The following is a 6526-nucleotide window of genomic DNA, read 5'->3' as shown; positions in this document are numbered from 1 at the left end:
TGGGTTACTTTCATATCTTGGCTATTGTAAATAATGCTGCACCGATCGTAGAGGTGCATATATCTTTTCAAATTAGTATTTTTCTTTTCTTTGGGCAAATACCCAAGAGTAGAATTATGGTTTTGATTTGCATTTCCCTGATGATTAGTGACATTCAGCAACTTTTCATGTGTCTGCTGGCCTTCTGTATATCTTCTTTGGGAAATTACCTGTTCAGATCCTCTGCTCATTTTTTAAGTGGATTGTTTGGGGTTTTTTGATGCTGATTTGTATGAGTTCTTTTTTATATTTTGGATATTAACTCCTTATCGAATGTATTGTTTGCAAGTTATCTTCTCCAATTCAGTAGGTGACCTTTTCATTTTGTCAATCGTTTCCTTCACTGTGCAAAAGCTTTTTAGTTTGACGTAAGTCCCGTTTGTTTATTTTTGCTTTTGTTTCCCTTACCCCTCCTCCAACAAAAGATTACTAAGACCAGTGTCAAAGAGAGTACTGCCTATGTTTTCTTCTACAAGTTTTATGGTGTCAGGTCTTACATTTAAGTCTTTAATCCCTTATGAATTTATTTTTGTGCCTGGTGTGAGAGAGTGGTCCAGCTTGATTCTTTTGTATGTAGCTGCCCAGTATTCCCAGCACCATTAGTGAAGAGTCTGTCTTTTCTTCATTTTATATTCTTGTCTTTTTTGTCGTAGATTACTTCCCCATGTAAGTATGGTTTATTTCTGGACTCTATTCTGTTCCATTAATCTAGATGTCTGTTTTTGTGCCAGAACTACACTGTTTTCATGAGTGTAGCTCTGCAGCATAGTTTGAAGCCAAGGAGCATGATGTCTCCAGCTTTGTTCTTCTTTCTCAAGATTACTTTGGCTTTTTGAAGTCTTTCGTGTTTCCATACAAATTTTAGTTCTAGCTCTGTGAAAAGTGCAGTCGCTATTTTGATGGGGATTGAATTTTTTCCCCATGTTTTTAGGATGAGTTTGGCTTGCTCCTGAGTGTCAGTACAGTATTCAATTTGGCAAGTTTCTCATATTCCCAAGTGATCCTGGCCTTTCATTGTTTGGAGCATTGATTTTCATTAGCTCCAGTGGGTAAGCAGTTCTCACTTCAGTTAAGCTGAAGACCAGCATGACTAGATGCTTTTGTTCCACCCTTTCTTCCTTAAAAGGGCAAAGGGCAATTTCTCCACCAAAAATCAATAGGAGGGTTGCAGACTAAGAGCTCTGTGCAAAGAGAGCTGATCCATGAACAACCACAAGAATGGAGCCAGAAGAATGGTTGGTTCATTTCTGTTGTAATACACAGTTACTTATTACAGGTTTGCCTATTGTGGAGATAGAAATAGAGCAAAGAATTAAACAGCCCCTGCCAACAAAATCATTTATACAGGTAAATAGAAACCAAAAGTCAGTGTCTGATAAAGAAGAAAGCATTTGAGAAAAGAAAGCCCAGGCAGAGTGACTCAGAAGTTGCAAAACGCTGAGGTGCTTAAGAGCACCAGTAAGCCCTCGCGGTGGTTTTCCCGGGAGGTGTTCCATGCTGCTTTCACCTACTGACATGATCTGAACACGTCTGGTGCTTCTTTTATTAAGCATTGGGCATTGTACATTTTTCTAGTTGCCACAGTCTAAATGTCAAATTAATCTCGAACTTCAGAAAAATCTTGTTTTAGGAGAGTAGGTGGAACCTATTTGGAAGAGCCTTTTTTTTTAACCCTTTCATTAATTTTCTGAGTTTATGGCTTAGAACTTAAGTCCTAGAAATTGAGAACGGCAAACAAGTCTTGATTTCTTCTCAGTAGGTTTGTTCTTCCCTAGTGGCATATATGCAGTGATCTTGAAACCTTTATATGTGTTATTAGACTGAGCAATTGAGAAGGGAGATACAAACAAGAGAGATCATCGTGGGGTGGAAATGAAACTGGAGGTGTCAGTATAAACTCATCATTTCTGATACATATATATGTACATATGGTGGCTTGACTCCAAAGATGGCCACACAGAGGTTTGGGGTCAATTACTACTGAAGCATAAGCTAGCCTATTCTGATTCACATGCACTTGGTTAAAAAAATAATAAAGTACTTAATAATGAGAAACCACTATTCCCTTTCTAACCCCTCCCCACTCTCAGGGACAACCAGTTTTTAACTCCTTTAACTATTTCTTTTGATAGCCATCACTAAATTATATCTTATAATTCCGTCTAGGTCCATGCATGTTGGTGAGGGCTTCAGCAAGGTGTCTGGTTAAGTATATTGTTAGAAATACAATAAAACCAACAAAAGACTGATTAATGAATAAATCCAAATTTGAGTGATGTTTTATAATGGTACAGTCCCAGTGTTCTATCCAAGACAGGTTTTATGTGTGTGTATAAACTTTTTCCGTTAGTGACTTTGGTGAGGATGTGTGTGACAAATTAACAAATTTATTAAACCAATAATCACTGAGATGACATGAAGGTAGAAGGAAAGAAAATGTTAGAGAAATTGACTAAGGTTATGATAAACAGATCTAATAAGACAAAATTTAATGAGGTAGATAAATATTTATGGTATCTAAATACATAAACAAATATGTAAGCAAAATATAAAATAAAACTCATTTCTACATTTTATTCAATATGCTTCTATAATATGTAAATACTAAATAAATGTTATATATTCATACAGTAACATAAAAAGAAATACATAAAGTGTAAATAGAAAATCCATCATCCCATCAGTAATCACAAGTTCAGGATAGATGCTCATGGCTAAGTAGTTCACGTGTAAGAGTCACTTTGGTGTTGCAGTTGCCTTCAAACCTTAAAAACAGTGACTAATGCAAGGGAACTGAGCCCACAAGTAATGTGGTCTAAGCTACACACATTTTATAGAGGCCAGAACAAAGGAAGAGGTCTTTCTTCCCCACAATTGTATACATACTGGAAAATCATTGAATTTCTATGTACATTTCAGGGAAGCACATCTTTAGGGTGTTTGGCAAATTTTAATATCAAGAAGAGAGAGGAAGAGAAAAATCAGACGATTTGCTATGAAGAAGAAAGGCCTCTGAAGAAAAAAAACAATTCACTCGAGAGACCTTGGTAAAGATCACTGGGTTTATAAATGCAGAAGATGAGACATATTTCTTTGCAGCTCAATAGAACAGAATAAGCAGAAAATCATACGCACTCATACGTATGGTTCTGTCTACCTCAAAAGGTTTGCAAAAGAGGGAGAAGATAAAGTTTATGTTAATGACTTAACTCAGTGCTTGACACCCTCCAACCAGTCAGTACGCAATAGACGGTGTTGTGGTAGTGTCTTTTCTTCACAATGTTGTTTCCTGGACCCTTGTTATTGACCCTCCTACTGATCCAAGAACAAATATAAGTATCAATATACATTCAGACTTCAATTAATTGTTATATATCTCTTCATAGAAGTGTATGGCAGTCAAGGAGACAAATGAAATTATTTAGAAAGTCAATGAGACCGAAACTTATTTCTATTACTATGGTAATCACAGAAATTTTCCCAGTGATACTTCTGCCAAGAGACACTGCTCCTAATTCATTTGTCCAGAGTCTCTAAGACTTTGGCCGAGAAGAGCAATTAATCAAGTTTTCTTTCATCGAGAAGAGCTGTTCTTATTTTTATTATTTGGATTTGGTAAATCTAAATTCCCTGGATTTACTTCTGGGAGCTATTTTAGACTCGTTACGGTGTTATATCTTTATTGAACTAAATACTTGACAAGCCTGTCCTAAGCAAATTTGCTATTCGTATTTATGTAGCTTAGTAATGTGACTCTGGTGGCTACATATTTCCAACAGAAAACATCACTGAACCATTCTACAACTGGTTAATGAATAATTTTAATAACTTAACTAGACTGAAATAATTGCCTTGCATTATAGTGGTTCCTGAGTCATTAAGCCTCAAGGGCATTTATTTGATCACGTTTTCCTGTAGTATCCAAGACCATCTGTGACTTTTTCCACAGTTAAGAAAATGAATACATATTTATAAAAATTTTCAATCATCCAAGTTTATGGTAAGTCTGATATATATATTTTAACAATAAGCAAACTTTAAAAGACATTATCTTTCAATAATCTTTCAATTTATCTCTATCATCATTAAAATGAAAATAGTTAGAAATGACAACTTTTATCATAGCTAATATTAAGAATTAATACCAATTTTAACTTCAAATTAATTCTGTGAAAATCTGTGGCAGCCCCAGGAGGTGGAGTCCTGCACCACACCCTCCCCCAGTGCCTGCACCCTAATGGCAGGTGAGCGGGGCCGGCTGGTCCTAGCTGTTCACAAGTCAGTCTGCACACAGAGCCTGGCCTGGGGCCCTGGACTTGACCATCATGTGCAAGGGCCGAACGGTGCTGCAGTGGAGGGCGGGGGGCCCTCCCGAGCTGTGTGCTCCTGCATGGTTCCCCTAGCTTAGCCAGCAAGGCTGCAGAGCCCCAGGGTGTAACCTTCCCCAGCCCCATTGAGCTGCCCGAACTAGAGCAGCTACACTACCCCGATAAGCTGCTGCAGCACATGGCCCCCAGCCTGGAGCTGGAATTCTCAGGGCACAGGCTGTGGGCCTGGCACTGGGGCAAGTGCAAGGTCTACTGGGAGGCGAGTGGGCCCCTGACCCTGAGCTCTGCCAGCCCCTGCACCCTGGCCACTTGATGCCCCGGAACTGCGACACCCCCATCTTGGATTTGGCACCTTCTTTCAAGAGCTGGGGGAATTCCGGGCTGGCCGGCGCGGGTCTCCCCACACGCCACCATCTACCTAGGCTTTGGGCAGGACCTATCCGTGGGGAGGCCCAAGGAGGAAAACTTGGTCCTGGTGAAGCTGGAGCTGTGGCTATGCCGGGTGTACCCGGAGGGCTTGCAGTGCGAAGGAGTGTCCTCCCTGGCCTCGGCCTGTCCAGTTCCAACAGCCTCTAAGATGTTGGAACTGGAGCACTTCCTGATGGAGGTGGACCAGCCTGCCTAGGGAAGACCTCGGATCCCTCCCGATCCAACAAAAAGCGGAGAACCAGAGGGGGAAGAAAAAGGGAACAAATTACTGAGTTCCAGCTACAACGAAGAGCTAAATAGTGCATCGTCACGTGATCTCTCTTAATTGAATTATTCAAACATTATACCTCACCCCCAAAAGTGAAGAAAATGTGGCATTGTAAAGCCTTTGGAATTGTAAGTTGTAAAGCAGGCAATAAATTGAATTGCAAAAGTGAAAAGAAAATCCATAAGAAAATGGATCTTTTTTTCATACCCAGATCTCTTTTATTGGGGGGGGAGGGATGAAGCACTGGGCGGGTGGGGCTCTCACTGCCCAGCGTGGTCACTGGCGCTGCCCCCCAAGGCCCGCGGCTCCACCACGTCCCGCTGCCCAGGTGGGCTGGAGAAAGGCTCGATGCGCAGGGCCTCGAAGGCTCCACCCGCCCCGAAGGCTGGCCCCGCAGTGGCGGGGACGTGCGGCCTTGCGGTCCTGCTGGAGAAGCCGCACTCGCCCGAGGTCTTGCCGTCATTGAGAACCTGGTCGTCCTTGTACAGGCTCTGCTGCTCGGGGCTGCTTGAGGATGCCCTCCATGATGCGCTTCAGCTCCAACACGGTGTTGGACTCCCTAACCTCAGTGAAGATGGTGGTCTTGTTACGCCGGATCATGAGAAACACGTCCATCCTGCTGGCAGCTTCCGCTCTCCCCTACGCGCCTGCGCGGGACTCCGCTGCTTTCCCAGCAGCCCTCGCGCGGCGCCTGCCCCCAGTATGCCCCGCAGCCCCAGCTCCTCCCCTAATGTTGTAAGACGTTTACAAAGTTGCCTGAAGCACAGAAACGCTTGTCTCCACTTCGCTCTTTTTGCCCTGTATCTCTACATCCTTTCACTTCTCATGGCCTCTTTTTCAGTTTATACACTCATTTTTTTTTTAAAGTTGAAGCATACTGATTCATTTATACATATGTATTATTTTTCATATTTTTTATTATAGGTTATTACACAAGCTATTGTATGTAATTCCCTGTGCTATACAGTACGACCTTGTTGTTTATGTATTTTATATATAATAGTTTGTATCTGCTAATCCCAAACCCTTAATTTGTCCCTCTCCTCTTCTCATTTTCTCCTTGGGTAACTAGGTTTGTTTTCTGTGTCTGGGAGTATGTTTCTGTTTTGCAAATAAGTTCACTTATGTCTTTTTTTTTTTTTTTTTTTTTTTTTTGGATTCCACATATGGTGTCTTTGACTTATTTCACTTAGTATGATAATCTCTACGTCCATCCACGTTGCTGCAGATGGTATTATTTCATTCTTATTTTGGGGCTGAGGAGTATTCTATTCACTCATTTTTGTCCCTCACATTTCTTCTTCTCTCCACCATTCCCTATGGAAAAGCCAAAAAAAAAAAAAAAAAAAAAAAAAAAAGCTATAGTTTACATGTAAAATATCTACATATAGTATAATACAAAATATATTTGTTCTTTGTCTCCAATTCTGGCACCCTTGGAATTCCCTGAGTGGTAGAAGTG

The 6526-nt window shown here is 41.0% G+C and overlaps 2 pseudogenes; one reads left to right on the top strand and one right to left on the bottom strand.

Annotated features, from left to right (window-relative positions):
- The first annotated feature begins 2454 nt into the window (after positions 1-2454).
- On the top strand, positions 2455-4992 carry LOC102512588 (annotated as a pseudogene).
- A 170-nt stretch (positions 4993-5162) lies between these two features.
- Positions 5163-5893, bottom strand: LOC116660453 (annotated as a pseudogene).
- Positions 5894-6526: the final 633 nt, after the last annotated feature.

This window comes from Camelus ferus, chromosome 29, assembly GCF_009834535.1.
Source record: "Camelus ferus isolate YT-003-E chromosome 29, BCGSAC_Cfer_1.0, whole genome shotgun sequence".
Taxonomy (NCBI): domain Eukaryota; kingdom Metazoa; phylum Chordata; class Mammalia; order Artiodactyla; family Camelidae; genus Camelus; species Camelus ferus.
This window is presented reverse-complemented; position numbering and strand designations above follow the sequence as displayed.